This window comes from Acipenser ruthenus, chromosome 3, assembly GCF_902713425.1.
Source record: "Acipenser ruthenus chromosome 3, fAciRut3.2 maternal haplotype, whole genome shotgun sequence".
In the NCBI taxonomy this organism is placed as follows: Eukaryota; Metazoa; Chordata; class Actinopteri; order Acipenseriformes; family Acipenseridae; genus Acipenser; species Acipenser ruthenus.
In genome coordinates this window covers 81,603,141-81,623,054 of record NC_081191.1, presented here as the reverse complement: position 1 = coordinate 81,623,054, position 19,914 = coordinate 81,603,141, and the positions used below count along the sequence as shown (strand labels likewise).

The 19,914-nt window shown below is 36.5% G+C and overlaps 1 pseudogene; it reads right to left on the bottom strand.

The window, feature by feature from the left end:
- Positions 1-1,010: 1,010 nt before the first annotated feature.
- Positions 1,011-19,516, bottom strand: LOC117394542 (protein phosphatase 1 regulatory subunit 42-like; annotated as a pseudogene).
- Positions 19,517-19,914: the final 398 nt, after the last annotated feature.

Genomic DNA, 19,914 nt, shown 5'->3' with positions numbered 1-19,914 from the left:
GATATTGCAATTTTGTTATTATATTTTTCTGTGTTTTGGAAGACTACACCACTGGGCAATAGTCTCCATCTGTCATGTGATTGGTTCACACCACTGTCAGTCCCACCCCTTTTCAAAGGAATGCCCTCCACCTCCACTCCAAACAACAAGATAAAATGGCTGAATTAACAAATTGCTGAACGGCAATTCTGTGATTTAACAGAAAATGAATTACAAAACATACTACAAAAGAAAGGAAAAACTTGCGGTATGAACTTCAAAAACATTTCCTGTTATTAATTTATGTTATTTACTTATGCTGTATCAGCTATATTTAAACAAAATACTGTAAAGTCATAAATATTTGTGACCAAAATATTTGGCGAATCACACCTATAAAACCTATTTTGCTCCAGAAATGTTGGCGACCTGTTGCACTGGTAGTAGTATATTACTTAATTATATGTACAGCACTAAGATATTTGTGCCAATTTTTTCATACGCGAAAAACACATAATAAAAGGCTCGCAAATATTTATGGCTTTACAGTATATAAAGTCATATTTACTATCCAACCTTGCCTCTCTTATTTTGACAGATTCATATATTAAATATGAATTGCAGACTCAGCTCATATCAGCACCTTTGGTCTCATAATTTATGACGCCACAGAAACCCTAGATGGAATTATTTTCCTATAACTCACTGAGTCCATTTATTATATATATATATATATATATATATATATATATATATATATATATATATATATATATATATATATATGCTGTAAATTTAAATCTAAGGAGTTGAAATGTTCTTATAATGTTATATATCTGTGAAAAAAGACAAGGGCCCTATCCACAAAGCATTTACCACTGTGCTAAGTTTGCCACCATTTTCTTTGTAAAATGAATAAGAAAATGTTTAGGTTACAGAATTATGAAGAAATAACTAAGGTGCCTGTTAACTTAGGATGGTGGTACATTTTTTGTTAATATATAGTTTAATATCTAGTGGTAACAGTTAAATTATAATACTTTCACAGCTTGGACATGCCTTATTTCATTGCCATGGATTTGTCTGAGATTGATTCTCTTCTTGGCCTCTTTTGAAGCATTCCAGTTCAGAAGAAACCATCTGGATGTTTCATTTATAGCCTTATAATCAAGCACCTCTAGAAAATAGAAATGTAAAACACAAAACATTTTTAAACGTGTATACTGTAGCGCCAGTGTTATTTTTTCTTTGGTTATGCTTATTATTAATCAGATTATTGTTAATGTCTAAACTTGGGAACTACACCGTGCAAGGGCTAATAAGTTCATTGAATACTTATTTATTTTTTATATTTTTTTTAATAATTGCTAGTGAGCCCAATTATTTTAACCCCGATTTTCTCCTCAATTTGGAATGTCCAATTATTTTTTCTTCTCACCGCAGCAATTCCCCACACAGCTCAGGAGATCCGAAGGTTCAGTGGGCGTCCTCTGATCCCACGACCAAGCCAGCTTCCTCTTTTACAGCCAGGACCATGACAGCAGATGTCAGCAAGCTGCCGGCCTCTGGAGGACAAAGGCCAGCCCTGCAGGTGTCCACTCTGAGCTCACTGGGCGCCTGGCCAGCAGGGTTTACTGTAGCGCGATGAGAAAAAGTTCCTGGCGGTTTTACCTCCTTAAACCACGGGTGCGCCAGAGCCAATGAGATACTCCCTTTAGAATCCCCAGAAAAGACGGACGACTCCGCACAGCCAAGACACGAACCTGCGCTGTATCACGTGGCTATGCTTTTACCAGGTGAGCAACTCAGGAACCACTTTGAATACTTAAGTTTAAGTATACTAACAAGCAAAAGTTGTTCCACTTGTTGTAATAAAAGTGAAACTGGATACAATCTAAAGCAAAATTCAGTACACACAGTCAGACCGTACATCAAGTGAATAACATATAGGGTATCCTGGGATAAGATATTAATTCAGTCATTAAAATAAATATTTGATTTAAAAAAATCAATCCAAAGATATTTTTTTTTGTTGTATAATAAACACATTTATTTATTACTGGTTTCTTGCAATCTAAGAGGGGTTTGAGATCAGTATATTTAGATCCCCAACAGTATATTTTCTTACCAAGAGTTTTGCACATCATTATAATTCTGTCTCTGTACTTTGGTTTATTACACACAGGGTTTCTGCTCAAATCCATCCACCAGAGTAAAGACCATTGGCTAAAAAACAATTCTAACTCCTGTAATTATACAAGAATAACATTATTTGTCACAAAATCATGTGCATAAATTGAAAAATAATATCAGCATAGATATTTCAATTGAAGTCATCTAGTTCAAGAACTTGTTATCGTGAGTTGTCTTGTAAATAAGTGGATTGATTTACTGGCATACATTGAACTTAAGTATCAAGCTGTACATAAGTACAGTCAAATCCAAAACCTGGGATCTCCTAATACCAACTCAGTTTCAAAAAAGTGGTACAAATCAAATTAAGTCAGTACTCTGATGGCTTCAATTAACAGGACAATTTTTTTGCATAACATTTAAAAACCCTTATATAATAACAAAGTTTGAGGAGAGAGGTCAAGAAACTAGCCTGAGCGCAGTGGCTGATCAATGATCCCGTCACAGGATAGTTAACTCACACTGCATTACACACACTTTCTTTTTAACAAAAGTAGTATTTTCTTACATTCTTCATCCAAGGATTGGCTTCTAAACCACAAGGAGCCCAGAGGTTATATCTGACTTATATCATTCATTACATTTATCTGTGTCTTGTAAATTGTCTACACATTTCTTTAACTTATAGTACAAACAGACCTATTGTTTTGAAATGGCATCCAAATTTGGGACAAGCAGGGTATATGTTTATATAAATCCATCTTTTTATACTTACAAATATTTTAAAACCTTTTTCCACTTTTGAAGAACTCTAGGTAAAATGCACATTTTACATCCGTTCAAGACCTGAAGTTACTAAACAGGAGCTGCTAACATTATGGTTTGCAAACCTTAGGCATGTTTGTTTCTGATTTTTAATTACACTCATTGTGTGATACATCTGTTTTACTTCATGCCAAGCTCAACAGGACAAGTTTAATACAAATAAAAAAAAATGTATGTTTGCAACATGTCTAAATCACATGCATTTCCATCAAACCGCCAAAACCATCATACAGTCTTCAGCATTGTTTACAGACAGGATAAATGTCAATACGTAACTGGAATGTAAGGAGACCCTTTGGACTTTTCTCAGTCTGTGGGCTCTTAAGGTACACACCCATAGGCCTTTAAAATTAAGATAAAGGAAGCCTTCAAGTTTAATCATAATGATGTTGACAAATATTTATGAAATAAAATTAACACAAAAGGCACACATCAAAGGTTTATTTCCAAACTACCCTCCACAATTTTTTTTTTTTTAGTTTTTTAAAACAAAACATTTTTAAAAATGTCATTAAAAATACACTCAGTTAGAGTTTAGATGTATGTGTAGAAAAAAAGGTTAAATAAACACATTTTATGTATTGATACACAAAGGATTTACAAAAAATCCTGGGGTTTGAGTCTATTTCAAAGATTTAAAGAGCAACAAAACAAAACAAGATAACCTTTATTAAATTGGTGTTAATCCTATTGGTGTTTATTCCAAGGTGTGATTCAAAGAAATGCTTCTTAACTAAAACTAGAAAAAATATTGCAGAATGAGGTCCAAGAAAGACCAGGGCGTATATTTTCCCCTATGGGCAAATCGTGGGTAAATTGCCCTCACCATAATAAATGTATTACATGGGCAATTTGCCCACAGTGGAAAATCGGGCCCCAGATTTATACATTTTAGGGCACTTGCACCATACATTGTAAAACCAAAAGAATTAAACATAAATTAGGAAACATTTTATAAATGAATGTATTGTTTATTTTAATAAAGAAAACTTACAGTGTAAAGTATAATGTGTTTATATTTTGTAGCATTGAATTAACACTGAATTGCAGTGTATTAAAATCCACCACATAAAGACTGTTACAAAATAATGTCAAGTGAAAGCAAAAAAACCCCCAAAAAACAAGTATAATTATCTGAAAACATATAATATCTGGAAAGATTAAACAGAATCAAAATAATCAGCCAACTTTTTTTTTCTTATTATAAAAGTAGTAAATACAGATCCAGCTCTTGTTTCAATAAATTAGGTCCCAAGTGTCAAGTAACTTACAAGTTACCTCTGTATTTTCCCCTAGAACATGTTGCCTGCAGTGTATGTTTATCTAAAAGAACATTAATCCAGGGTGGAAATATGATTACTCTCTGGACACGCTCTGATTGTGCATTGCCTTCCTGTCTCAACTAAAGTGCTTCCACTTTTCAGGCATTCTGTAATCAGTTCTAAAGGGACCCCTCTCTGCAGTGTGCTTTCTGTTTGATAAATGATCGTGTCAGACACATCACTCAGAGGGGCTTGCTACAAAATACTGAGCAGTAAATTAGACTCCACGTGCAAGTGCTAAGTGTACCTCAGCAGGCACCCACTAGATCTGCAATAGACCTACTCGGTTAATGATGACTAGTTATGAACCTGTATTTGACCAGCACTTTGATCTGTATATGGAATGTCTATCTCAGCCACACTAACTGGGTCTGCAGACACCAATTTGTCACCCTGCTGACTGCCTGTCATAATCTATTTAGGAAAATCTATAATTTTTCCTCTGGTTCCTGACTAAATTGTGAGAAGGATGAATTTATCTTTTTGGGTACTGTCTTTGTTAAATCAATAGTGGGCAGAGGTTGTATAAATTAAAAGTGCTGTCAGTGAAACATGAAAAGCTCTTTGATGGCAGTTGTACAGCAATTACTTGTATTACATAACTCTGGAGATCAATCTCTTTTCTTTACGTTTTAAGGTTCAAGTACAGTAACTATCTAAAAAAAAAAGACTACTTTAAGAAATTTTCAACAGTGACACCATTTAACCTCTGATTGAGCAATGTTACATTGATTGCAAATACTTTATTGCTTATACAGTATCAATTACCTACATGTGCTCAAAGTTTTGATGGTTCCATATTTATTCAGTTCATATTTTTAACCAAACTAAGTTTGCACAGTGAAATCTCAGAAATACTTTTATGTTGAAAACTGAATCCATCATTCTGTAGAAAACAGTCCAGTTAAAAAATGCATTCTTGAGTAAGTTATCAGCAATGGCATCCCCTAGGGGAGTCCTTGCTGATTTGCTAAATAATTCTGACTGTGTATGCAAGCATACCGGCATGCACAAGCTTTGCGGTACCTACAGGTTACTGCTTTAATAGATCTCCTCTCTCTCCATAACATTTCATAGCATTGGGAAAAGTGCATTACAGTACAAACACCCAGTTCCTTATTCTGCTGTAGCCTTATTGAACAAAAAAATGCAATGGCTACATAAACCACTTGTACAAAGTTTTAAAATGTAATGCAGTTTACCTCCAAATTCTGAATCTCATTATCTGCACCGACAAATTGAGTTATGTTTTTCAGAACGACCATTTCTTTCATGTCATCAGTGCGGTTGTTGCTGACATTGAAAACTGACAAAGATTTCTGGAAAAAAAAAGTAAAAAAAAAAAGTTTCTGGGTGATTCAACCTCAAATAACAATCCTTCAAACATAACTAAAAAGTATACAGTACGTGTAAAAGCCAGAAGGCATTTATTCAAATAACTTTAACATATAATAAATGGGATTTCAATAATCTGATTAAATCATCAATTCATTTGTCATGTTTTTTTTAAACTGTTACCAGGGCTGTAATTAAAGCATTAGGTGGCATGCACCTTTTGAGAAGCTGCAACAGCTTTAAATACTGCTGTTTCTCAAACACTGTTAAATCTAGAGTGTCATGAAACTGTGAGCATTGTAGAATGGGAGGAAAGAAAGGGACAGCTGCTCTAAACTCACATGGGGTGGATATCAGCACCATATACAATATTCTACAAATATTCTATATGCTGGTGTGACGGGGTACTCTCCGCCCCTGTGCATGTTTTGTTGTATTTTGTATTATTATTATTATGATTTATGTATTTTATATATGATGGCGAAAAGCCCTTATTATTTGGCAGGACGAGCGAGGTGCCGTCCGCCATTATGTGTTACTGTTTCGTATTTAGAATACCTCATGAGAATGCGTGACTGTCAGCTGACAGGCATGCAGACTTATTAAACCCGTGCAAAATGTGACCGAGGGGTTAATAGGATGATAGCTGGTTAGTCCCTCGATCACCACTACAAAGACCTGCAGCTTTGGCTGCAACAGGTGGAGTGTTCAAGGATGAATGAATCACTAAAGTAAAAACAGAATTAATAACAATTGCTACTCGTGCTGGCATGACTAGCCTGATGTTTGTTTGTTTTGTCCACTGTTTGTTAGGGTCTGTTCGTTTGGCCATCGTGCCGTTTGTTTTGTTAAAGTGTTTTTCGTTTGTTCAAACTTTATTTAATTAAAAGAAAACCGAGCGCATTTGTGTCTCACCCCGTAATACTGCCTGTGTAGTGGATTAATTTCCTGGTCTAACGTCACTGCTCAAGCCATCTGGGTCACAGCTGGTAACAGGTTCCAATGGATACATGATTTATAATTCACGGGGCAAGAGCCGGGGCTGGAGTGAAAGGTTGTTACTTGGAGAAGTAGTTTGAGGAGTGGCCTCAGGGGATAGGATAGGAAAGAGGTTCCTGAACGGCGAGAGCCTTCTTGGCCACAGGAGAGGAAGTGACCTCGAAGGCTGGCTGTTCAGCAGCCTTGGGAACCAGAAAACACACAAGATAGATTGGCTTGGCGGAGCCCACAACAGGCTCTGCGGAGCGGCAGTCGTGTAGGACGAATAGGTTCTTGCGCTGAAGAACCTGGAAAAGGAATGACAGAAGAGGGAGCTGGAAATAGAGCCAAGTCTGAATTTGAGGACGATAAAGAGCAGGGAGCTGCTAAAGAATAGTGTGTGGCCAGGGGTCCCCTCCCCTCAGCGGAGTCGTGGATGGCGGCAGCCATAGAGGTCAGGGAAGTGAGCCTCACTTACACACAAAGGTTGGACCCTCGGCTCCTCACAGAACCCCACACCTGTGGGACAAACAATAGTTCATGTGCCAATGCATTACATATATGAAAGGAGGAAAAAGACATATAAGACAAACAAGATGGATTAGATTTGGGTAGAGTGAAATTATGTGTTTACCTGCCGTAAAGTGGAGAGGAAAAAAAAACGCCCTATTAGGGGCGAAAACCTCTGGTGGACCCGGCGGATCAGGTAGCCCCCACTCCTGGCATGCTAACAATTATTTGGTGAGCTGCAGCAATATCATAAACAGATGAGCGTATGTAGGATTCTACTGCGTCCTAGGCTCTTAATTAGATGCTGATTGATGTTGGCTTTTGCTGCTGAGGTGGCTGCTCCGATTCTAAAGGAGTGAGGAGTGTAGAACTGAGGAGAAAGATGAGAGAGGCAAAGTGAGTTGAGAACCAATGTCTTGTAACTACTGCATGGGAGGAGCTGGTGAACAGCGGATCCGTCATGAGGAAAGGCTTCTTGCTGTAGATGTATCTGGACATGGAGGTGTAGGGACATAATGGGAAATTAATCTTCAACAGCTGTATAAATTGACCCTGACGAAGTTGATTTGTCTTGGAGATGCAGAGCATAATTAGGAAATGAGAATCTGGAACTAAGGAGATGTCATTGGAACGGATGCCGAGAGAAGGGAAGCTGGAAAGAGATGGGACACTATATTCGGAGGAATCCAAAGAAAGCAGTTAAGCACATGACTTCCATGAGGATATCATTGAAGGGGTTGAAACAGCCTTTTTGCAAGATTGACTTGAGCAACATGGGAAGTCGAGATGGGGAAGTAGGAGGGGAGCTCTTAGATATGCCGTGGAGCATCAGGCGGATTGCTGGAATGGCCAGAAGAATCGGAGAGAACACTGACATGAAACGGTAATGGAGTTTTAAGAACTTGTGTTCTGGTTATCTATTTGTATGTTTTTTTTTCTTCTTGTTGTTTTTGAACAAATTAACAAAAATCCATCTTGAAAGCAAGTATTATATGTTCAAACCTTTTATATGTATGAGCGCGCCGAAACCACAACTTTTCTTACACCTTTACTTATAATGTATATTGCAGTTGTGTTGTAATGTTTGAATGAAGGCTTCTTAAACACAAATCCATAATTGAAAGAGATCAGAGATTTCCTTTAACCTGATTGGTCAATATGAGGTCCCTAATCTCTGGTAAAGGACCTTGAATGTTATCGTTCAAACTATGTTTAATCACTGTTCCAAATCAATCAGCCAGAAAATACATAAATACAGTATTCAATATGCAACATATAGAGAATACTGCATGGGGTAGTGTGTGTGATATGAGAATTTAATTCCCGCCCTCGGGGTGGAATGCTTGGATAAATGTAGCATCCCACCCCTTGGTTGTGCAATTCTCATATCACACACACTACCCCATGCAGTATTTTTTTATAATTTCTGGTGAGAAGGGAGACAGGAACTATGTGATGTATGGTTGGAATTCCTTTCAGATTGATGACAGCTCGTGCTGGTGTTAATGAGCGCGTGTTTCCCGTATCAACCGCCCGTGTATTACGGCAAATATAAACTGGATGAGCCCATTGAAAAAAAATGCTCAGCAGTTCTTACACCTTTTTCTGCTTGGTGAAAGAAAATCTTTCTCTGAATATTATCTTTCAATGTAGACTAAAGTCTCTTTCCTCGCTGTCCTATATTGTACATCTAATCTATCTGTTTAAATTTAGTATAACAAATAAAGGTTAAAGAGTGCTTGCTGGCAGCAGCAATAGCATCTAGTCTCTGGTTTAAATGATAAGTTGCAGAAATCAAACAACGGAATGCAGACTGCCATCTTTCATCAACTTTATTTAGCACATCCTAACGACACCACGGGCACTGTGCTTCTCTAACAGAAGGGAGCTTTGAATAAACTTTATGAACACACTGTGAACAAGTAAATGAACAAACAGCATGACTGGCATTAACACATGGAGGCTACTTGATATTTAATTACAATTTCGCAAATACATTTTACGACCTAATGGTAACTTAAATACCGAATCTGACACAAATACACAAACCTGCACTTAAATCCTTCAAAAATAAAAAGTAACTTATTCTTTAAATGTTTTACAAGCCGTTCACAAACCACGTTCACTTTTGTGTACGAGGTACCTGGACTGAAGAACACCTCCATTGAAAGTATTATTTTGGCTATTACCGCCAAGGTACCTCCAATCAGAAAGTATTATTTAGCCCTTGACGCAACCACCGCAGAGATACTGAAACCTGAAGGCTACCAGACCACAGATAGAATTCAGGGATGTAAAGTTGGTTGCCTATTGGAGATTGCTGATTGCTTTTTCGTTTACAGACATTTCAGTGTGCAAGGAGAGACGAACCCATTTCAGATTTGCCGATTTCCTTTTTCATTTAAATGGTTGCTGCCAATTGCTTTTTCATTTATAGATAGGAGATAAGAACAGATTTAAGATTTGCGATTGCTTTTTCAGAAATTTCAGTTAACATTAAGAGAAAGTAGATCAGACACTACATACAAAGAAAATATACATGAAATCAGCTTTAAGTAGTTTTAGCCACCTCAGCCACCACAAGAAAGTGACTAATCACACTATACATTGAGGACATTGAGAAAATCAGCTTTAAGTAGTTTTAGCCACCTCAAAAACGTTTCAGCCACCCCAGGATGCAGTAGATAATTACTTGACTGCGATCATACTAATGCATTGTTTTTATGTACTACTTTGGAAAATGTAATCTTAAGATTAAAAGGTGTTACATGTAAGTACTGCATATTTTTCTACAATATTAAAATGTTCCAGGGGATGCATGTGTAGGCACAATTGCCTGGAATTAATAACCTATTTTTGATACAAGTACATATCTGAACTAATCTTTTGGATTCATTCTTGAACACGCAGTATGCAGTGCAGCATGTGAACTATTGACTGGAGCAACTTCGAGTACCCAACACAAAGGAGGGGGGGAGTGAGCCTCGGACCAGTGGACTTTATCTGAACCCAACACAAAGGGTCTCTACAGGATCGTAAATAGATCGAAGCATCCGATCAGAATTTATGGAGGAAACGAAAGCTGGAGACAGCAGAAGGAAGTTATAATTAGATAATGTATTCACCTTCAGGGTGAGGCAACCCATTGTCCAAAACAATGGAAGACAGTTGTAGAGGTAATGCATAGGTCTTTATCTGAAAGTCCTATAAGAACTGGCAACCTGCAGCCAGAACTTAGAATTGGTTTCTGATTTGGTTCCCGAATTGGTTTCTGAGTCTAACATGGCTCCATAAGAGAAGATAGCATTAAGCTTTATACCTCTTGACTGCAAGAAGATTCTGTACCCTGCAATAAACAAACGTCAAAGAAAGGTCAGTGTTCAGGACTCCTGCTGATAGGAAAAAGACACACGTCCAAAAGAACCATTCCTGGCTTGAATACAGGCTTCTGTTTCCAATCGTAACCACAGCATAACGAGACTGTGTCTGCCTTTGAGGCGAAGCATTCAAGGAAAGAAGAAAACACAAAGGACGTGTGTGAAACCCCCACTTGGGTTTTGAAGATAAAGGTACACAGGTGACGTGTGTAAAACGGCTACTTGGGTTTTGAAGATTTGTGGAAACAAAGCGAAAATGTAACTACAACGGAAGATTTGTTCTGCAGATTTTTGGGGTCTTCTTCAAGGAACCGTTGAGTATAATTTCCTTACCTTTCCCTTGGGGAACTAGAGTAATTAATTGTAATTATAACACATAGAAATTGATAAAATAGTTATCTCAAATTGCTCTTTTAACACGTGTATGAAAAACCTCAGAGTTTGAACCTTGTTAAAGGTAACTAAGCTGCTTAACTCATATTGTTATATGAAGTGCTTATTTGAAAGTATACTTGTGTAATTGTTAGTAAACAATTGTAGTCCAGCCTTAGCTGTGATATGTTATTAGAAGAATTGTAATTGAACACGTTTTTTTTTTTGCATTTTAATAATAAATGTTGGTGTTTAACTAGAGTTATTTCGTCTGTGAGTGATAGACTCAAGGCCACTGCCTGTGTAGTTGAGCTGAGGGAACTGTCAGCAGAGTGACATCATCACCTGCTAGCACAGCCTGTAACTGAGGTTGAGACAGAGGAGTTAATGTACTGTGTTAGAATGAAATGTTGAACCTATACTGAACGTTAGGAAAGCAATAGGATTCCGCTTGTACTGTAGTTTAATTGCTTGTGCTGCATTGGTGTGTATGTGAATTATTACCTCATGATGATTTTCTAAGTTTTTCCTTTCTGTACCATTAGTATTACTATCTAATAAACTGCTTCGATATTTTAACCTACCTTGCTGTGGTTGAGGGTGTTTTGTGTGTTTGTTGTAATTCCTCGATCTTATACACGTTATTAAATAAAATGATTATGATGAGGTCTTAATTAACGTGAATGAATATTCAGATTATTTAACAGATAACTAATAGATTGTCTGTGTTTAGTCGATGATTTAATATGGTAATGGTCATATAGTATTCATTGAAGTTGATTAACGCCTATTAATTTGAACTACTGTAATTATTCAAATTAATTAATTGTTTAAATTAATTATTAAACAAACTAATGTAATTAGCCCCACACATGTTACACACATTTTCATTTTTTTTTCCATGGTACCACAGTTTTAAATAGTTCGCATGATTTATACACTCCTTAATTTTACAATAAGGCTAACATTTATCTAAAAAATATTGTTCTTTTGCTGTCTATTTAATTATTAAAAGGTTGTTAGTATTATGTACAGCATGTTTATTATTCATGAAGTTTACAGATTCAAATAATTTTTTCATCTGATCTGGAAACGCATTTTAGGCAGGCAAAACCGCAAAATACTAGAACTGTTGGGTGTTTTGTAAAGCGTGACCCATTTCAGAAGAGCCTTTTTATTAGGAAAGATTTTCTTTCAAAACTGTAGTAGCAAAGGGGAGCTAAAATCTAAAGACAAACAGCTTGTTTTATTAAATTGTGTTGTGTATGACAGAGGAGTACTGTATAGTTACTGTGGGGAGTAGCAGATTTCTGATCTTTTGTTCACTTTATGTGTGAATAAGAATATGTACTTTAATTCTCTTTTTTTTCTATAAATTTAGTCGTTGCCAATTATTTTTGATTATTTTCTCCCAATTTGGAATGGCCAATTATTATTTTGAAGCTCAGCTCACCGCTACCACCCCTGCGCTGACTCGGGAGGGCGAAGACGAACACACGCTGTCCTCTGAAGCGTGTGTCGTCAGCCGACCATTTTTTTTCACACTGCGGACTCACCATGCAGCCACCCAAGAGCTACAGCGTTGGAGGACAACGCAGCTCTCGGACAGCTTACAGGCAAGCCCGCAGGCGCCCGGCCAGACTACAGGGGTAGCTGGTGCGTGGTGAGCCGAGGACACCCTGGACGACCTAAACCCTCCCTCCCCCTGGCGGCACTCGGCCAATTGAGCGCCGCCCCCTGGAAGCTCCCATCCTCGGTCGGCAAAGGAATAGCCTGGACTCGAACCGGCGACATCTAGACTATAGAGCGCATCCTGCACTCCACGCGGAGTGCCTTTACTGGATGCGCCACTCGGGAGCCCCTCTTTGATTCTCTTTTTGACACATGAACTAATATGATTACAGATTAGTCAAACAATGCCAATAACACTCCTGATTCCATTGAGCTATGTAGAACAACCGTGACATACAACCTTGAGTTCAACACAGGCCAAACTAGAGAATGATAGCTAGTGAAATTCAATTCAGTTCCGCAGCTTTAAAATTTACCTGAGCTCACTGAGAAAAAGAACTGGAAGTAACCTAATCCCTTAATTTATAAAACAGGTACTAAACATAAAAGTCCTTGACTATCTTGAAAACTCCTGGGAAAAAAAAAAGTCTGTGGAATTGATCCTTAACCCAGCAGCTCGCCTTTCCTAAAACATTTAGACAGTCAGCTGACAAGAAGACAAATAGAACAGCAGTCACTTCTTACTGAGAGCGAGTGGAGGGTCCTGGGATCAAACAGCAGCTTCTCTCCAAGGGGAAGTCGTTGACTCTCAATGTGCAGCTCCCGCAGTTCTTCTAGCCTTTCCAGTCCTTCCACTAGTGATGCAGTTACCTCCAAGTTACCAGCAATCAGAGAAAGCACAAAGGTTTTTAAAAGTTATGACAAGGATTGATTGGGCTGAAGGATGTATCAAGGTTACAGCAATTAAACCAAATACAAGCACGATGTTTTCAGCACATTCATCAACAATGGCTTTATACTAATGCTTTGAGTTGTTTCTATAAAAATGTATGGCTACTGAGAGCGAGAGAGAACAGTGAAGATGTCTGTGTTGCTTTTTACTAATACTTTTGAGGTTCTATATTTATAGAAGTGTAAAAATAAAGATTTGTATTAAAGAGTTGTTGAACTGGAAGGTACTGTACTTACATTTTAGAAAGGAGAGCTTCAAAACTGAGCATACCAAATATAAGCACATGTTATATGATTCAACTTAATAACAGCATAATTTATTTATGCATGCATTGTTTCAAGTTTCGTATACCAAATAACCACAAGCTACATTCAGGTCAAGCTACATTCAGGTTTGTACTATATAAAAGAAGACTTCTCACTTCAATATAACCAAAGTATCATAAACAACAATTAACACCGTTTTGCCTATTATGATAATGGTTATGGATTATTATTAAAATGAACATACTACAGTACATTCCATACTCACAACTTAGAAAGCCTCTGTAGTGACAACAGGTTTTCTATGTGTGTTATGTTGTTGTTCTGTAAGTACAGGTGTGTGAGATTCAAAGCAAAACTCAAGTCGCAGATCTGTGTTATTTGATTGTCATACAAGTACAAAACAGTGAGGTTTCTGCACAAGGCGAGATCACCCTAAAAAATTATAATTAAAAAAAAAACATACAACCGCACAAAAAAAGATTACACTTTTTCCATTGCAAATAGAAATCCATTTCAAAGTAATTTGAACCTGAACAATCCATCCTAAATGTGCTTAACTTCTTTCCATTCCCTTAGAGAACACCATGTAACAATTTTTTTTATTATTTTTGGTTCCTGGGTAGTAAGTGTTATTTCCTAATTGCTTATGCCTCAAAAGTATAGAAAATGACTATTATTCCCCACAAACTTTGCTTTTGTGACCAGGACAGTGATATTTTGAAATGTACCTATTTTCCAGAACATTCCAGATAGATTCAGTGCTGAGCAAACTTGGAGTAACTTCTAGAACTTTCCAGTAATATAAATAGTAGTATAAATACAGGGGCCTTAAGCCCACCAGTTCAGTTTAGTTCCAGCTGCCTAAGTGGATACATATCTGCATTTTTCTGAGTTGGCATCAAGAGGCTGCAAGCATCCGGCAGACGCATTTTGCTATGTCTGCGGCCAATTTATCAAGACAAGAGCGAAAAAGTACTCCGTGGAAGCATCTGCTAAGATGTGTGAGGCCTACAAGGCAAATTTCGGCATGCCTGTCGGGGATCAAGACAAACCCTGGGCACCTCATTTCACCTGCGAGCACTGCAAAAAAACTCTGGAAGGTAAGATGGACAATTGTTGCTCGGAATTTTATGTTATAAAATTTGTTAAAATTTTTAAAATTGGAAAAGTTTTTAATTTTAAAATGTTTTACAATTTTCAATGTTATTGAAAAAATATATCATATATGAAAAATGTTGCGAGAATCTCTTACACATTAGTCATGGGTGAAATAAATGTATTTTTGTAGGATGGTACAGAGGGGAAAAGAGTGCCATGAAGTTCGCTATCCCAAGAATTTGGCGGGAACCCACTGACCACTCAAGCAACTGCTACTTCTGCATGGTGGACCCTTCCAAGCGGACCGAGTTCTCTGTGGGGAGGAACAACGTCAAGTGTGAGCCACTGGTGGACTCCCGGAAGGTGCTGATGCCACCACTGCACATCAAATTGGGCCTTATGAAACAATTTGTCAGAGCTCTAGATAAGGAGTCGGCAGCCTTCAAGTACCTTCAAGACTTCTTCCCTAAGCTGTTGAGGCAAAGGTCAAAGCCGGTGTCTTCGTCGGACCAAAGAAGATCCTGGAGTGCAATGAATTCCCCAAGAAGCTCACTAGTAAGGAGAAAGCGGCTTGGAACAGCTTTATCGCAGTGGTTCGGGGCTTCCTGGGCAATCACAAGGCCGAAAACTATGTGGAGCTGGTTGAGACTCTGGTGAAGAACTACGGCACAATGGGCTGTAGGATGTCCCTCAAAGTCCATATCCTTGATGCTCATCTTGATAAATTCAAGGAGAACATGGGAGCGTACTCGGAGGAGCAAGGCGAGCGTTTCCACCAGGATATACTGGACTTTGAACGCCGCTACCAAGGACAGTATAACGAGAACATGATGGGAGACTACATTTGGGGGCTGATTCGTGAAAGTGATTTACAGTATAATCGTAAATCTTGAAAAACTACTCACTTCTAAATCTTTTGTAGTCATTTTTGTATTATTATTATTATTATTATTATTATTATTATTATTATTATTATTATTATTATTATTTATTTCTTAGCAGACGCCCTTATCCAGGGCGACTTACAATCGTAAGCAAATACATTTCAAGTGTTACAATACAAGTAATACAATAAGAGCAAGAAATACAATAACTTTTGTTCAAGTGTGACAAACCACAATTCAATAATACAGCAGATAATAGTGATAGTTACATCAGGATATGATTAAACAGGGATAGTTACATCAGGATATGATTAAATACAAAATACTACAGGTTAAACACTTGGCAGATTACAGTATTCTGAAGTACAGGATTATTACTTTAGTATAAATACATGTTAAGTTGGATTCATATGTTGTTTTTTTCTGACTTTATGTGAACGAAAAGACACAAATTCGCCCGTTTTCTCATTGGAAATAGATAAATTTCAAAATATCACTGTCCTGGTCACAAAAGCAAAGTTTGTGGGGAATAATACCAATTTTCTATACTTTTGAGGCATAAGCAATTAGGAAATAACACTTACTACCCAGGAACATAAATTGTGTTACATAGTAGAATCTCATCTTTTATATAAGGTCTTCATATTAATTACACATATTATTATTATTTATTTCTTAGCAGACACCCTTATCCAGGGCGACTTACAATTGTTACAAGATATCACATTATTTTTACATACAATTACATTATTTTTTTTACACATTATTTTTACATACAATTACCTATTTATACAGTTGGGTTTTTACTGGAGCAATCTAGGTAAAGTACCTTGCTCAAGGGTACAGCAGCAGTGTCCCCCACCTGGGATTGAACCCATGACCATCCAGTCAGGAGTCCAGAGCCCTAATCACTGCTCCACACGGCTGCCTTTTATTAGGAGCTTTATGTGCTCTAATAAGCAATGTTACCGTCAAAATATGGAACACACTTCTTTTTTAAGCTGATCTTGAAGAGTCTGGGAGCCAGAAGGTTACGAGTTTGAATCCCTAGATCCCTTTTCATGAGTTGCTAGAGGACACCCTTACAGGCTGTTTTAATATAACAACATTAACTAAACATGAAATATAAATGTCTTCTCTTCACCGATTTATTAGTCAGATAAAATGGGACAATATTCAGAAACAACCCACATTAAGAATGCACATTTTTAACCTTAAACATTTAACATTATAAAGATGTACTAAGTCTATTGAATAGCACTATTGAAATATGGTTACAACATATTTTGATGTTCATACAGTTATGCACGGTTTTAACAGTGTTTTACACTGTTAGTGCTTCTGTATACACTTTGTTATGGTTCTGTTAACCTGGTTTGTTGTGTACCCTGGAAGTATTACTGTATGTGTTTTTTTTTACCCTTTTATTTTTTGGTAATGATTGAGATTAAAAAAAACTACATGTTTCAAGCTTCCAAAACATTTAGTACTTACAGGAAAACAACAATCACAAAAAGGTAAAAAGACTGTTATACAGTATACCACATGCTGTTTTGGTTTTTCTTTCTAATTATTACCTACCATTCAGATTTTTGTTTTGTCAAGACACATATTCAATTATTATATTGTGCTGTGTACAATACACAGAACCAAATGGAAACATTAAATATGTTTTAGACCTCTATAGTGTTTTTGCATATCACACTCTGTATGCCTTTCATGGTACTAGTGGTTAAATACAGCTTTTACAAAACAATAGCACCCAGAAAGTATCGGTATACAATATTACTGTTCTTAATTTACCAGTTCATTTCCCTACATAAGTACAGTATTCCCTTGTTATGTTGCCATCAGACTTAATGAAATATTTAAAACATGTTTAAATACATTTCTATTTTTTTAAATTGAAAATGTACAACAAAAAGTGGCTATAATATAAAGAACATAGTTCACTTTAACTCATTGCTAATACTGTACTGTATAATTCCCCTTGTGGGATCGAGAATAAAAGGGTCTATAAAACTACTTTACTGCTTTTATCATATAATTATCCCTCTGTGTATATTTACTGAAACACACAGACTTAGAATGTAAACCCACAAAAAAATATGCATTAAACAATTACATTTTTGAAGGTAAACAATTTAATTACAATTACATATATATTTTTAAGTTTCAAACTCACACAACTAGTTAAAACAAACTTGACAGGACCCAAGCGATGCCAGGAAGGACTGAAATTGAAATAAGCAAAACAGATACAGCTCTCAAACTCCATCGCTTGAAGGAATACAAAATATTCTTTAATTGTTTCATAAACCTGCAAATATGAAATATCCTGATGGGGAACATTTTTAAATTGCTTACTTACTTTCTTTATTTGTATAGAATATAACTAAATACCTACTACAATAATTTTTACTGTATGTCATGGTAGTGAATTGTCATTTTCCTGGTCAGCGTGTTACCAAAATAAACATAAAGTGTACCATATAGCCTCTAAATACTAAAATGTGATCTCTGTTCATGTCGTGCAATGATTCAGATCACAAAATATATCTTAATGCAATTTATTTATGTATTTATTTATTTATTTATTGCTATATATAAATGTAAATGCTTTACTTGTATCTGTAGAATTGGCAGACATAAAAAGTTCCTGTTCAATATATTATAATTGTAGATGGGAAATGTTTTTAAATCACACATGTGGCTTCTGTTCTCCAAAATAAATGAAGTGTAATTTTATATACAATTCATTTTTAAGCCCTTTTAGTAAACTAATCCAAACTAGCTTTCCTGTACCTTTTATCTAATACAGGATTACATAACTCAATATGAGCACAATGCATGCCAATGTGTTAAAAGCTCATTATGCAGCATCACTTGTTACTGTATGAACCAATGACAGTCTCATGTTTCTACCGGCAAGCCTTACTGCAGCAAACTTGTTAAATTCATATTAAAATGTGCCAATATGTCAATTCAGTTTGCCAGGACTTTACACGTGCATGTCCTTAAGTTTAAATGTGCATTATGACAGTACATCAATGCCTGTAATGTCATTTGAACCAATTCTGTTGCCAATTTACAGAAAAAACAAACAAACAAAAAAAAAAGGTTACAGTGACATCAATACTGACCTACCTGAAGGAGTTTTTTTGTCTCTTTCTAGCAGTATCATAAAAACATCGGCACACGTTTCAGGTGTCTCTGTTCAAGTTCATCATGCAACGCCTAACTCTGTGGCATAATGAATTAAAACTGACAGGAGTTAAGTTTACATGATACTTCAAGAAAGCGAATTGGGGTCAGTTACATTTTTTAAGAAATTTAAGAAATCTGTACTTCAGCACACAGGCTCTGTCTAAGGGTAAAGGTACAGTGCCCCATTCACAAAGTTTTAACTCATGGATTAGGCTATTTAAATAATTAAATTGCAATATGAGTACCCCCACCATGTTTCCAAATACACAATTAGAGACATCAGCTTTACAAAAACATATCACCCTGATATTCATCAACCCCATTAAAAAAGTAAAGTTAAGTTAGTAACCAGCCTAGTTAACTAAATCATTTGCAATGAAAATACTTTTTTTTTTTTTATTTAGTCCAATAAAAAAGAACAATACATTTGAAAAAAAAGTTGGATACAGGCTACAAAATGTGACTTATGCCGCGTAATCACTGACAAAATATTGTCAAATCTGTCACAACATTTGCTACTATAATGCTGCAAAAAATAATTCAAAAGACAGCAATAATTGCTCTAAAAGTGTGAAAGGCTATGCTGCACAGAAATGCTAACTTTTAATTTTCAATTATTTTTAGTTCGAAAAGCTGCCCTTACCTTACAGTGAGTTACTTCAATCTTGGGAGTACCACTCACTGCACACATGCAAAAACATGCAGCGACAAGCGTTCTTAAGAAATACCGGTGGGTACTGTTTACGTTTTCATCCAGGTTTGCCATACCTGTTTTAAATGTACTAGCTGGAAGTTATGGTTATTTCTGAATATGATTCCCCACAGACGTTTTAAGGATCAAAATACCAATGTACTCTTCGGTAATAAGTAAGAGTCTGTTGCTATGGAGATTAAACGCTCAGTCCAAGCGGAGTATAATCACAGGCCCTGAACTGCAACAACGCACTGTTGAATTTTATATATATATATATATATATATATATATATATATATATTTAGCTCAAAGAGCCAGCTGCCCAACGTTTCGATATGTTGTACATATCTTTCTCAAGGGAACCTGTGTTTGAATCAAAACACTGGAGGTATTTATAGGTTTTTGGGCTTGACTACTTGTTATTGTTTACATGCAAATCCATGATTTATTCTTACATGATGTAATGGTGG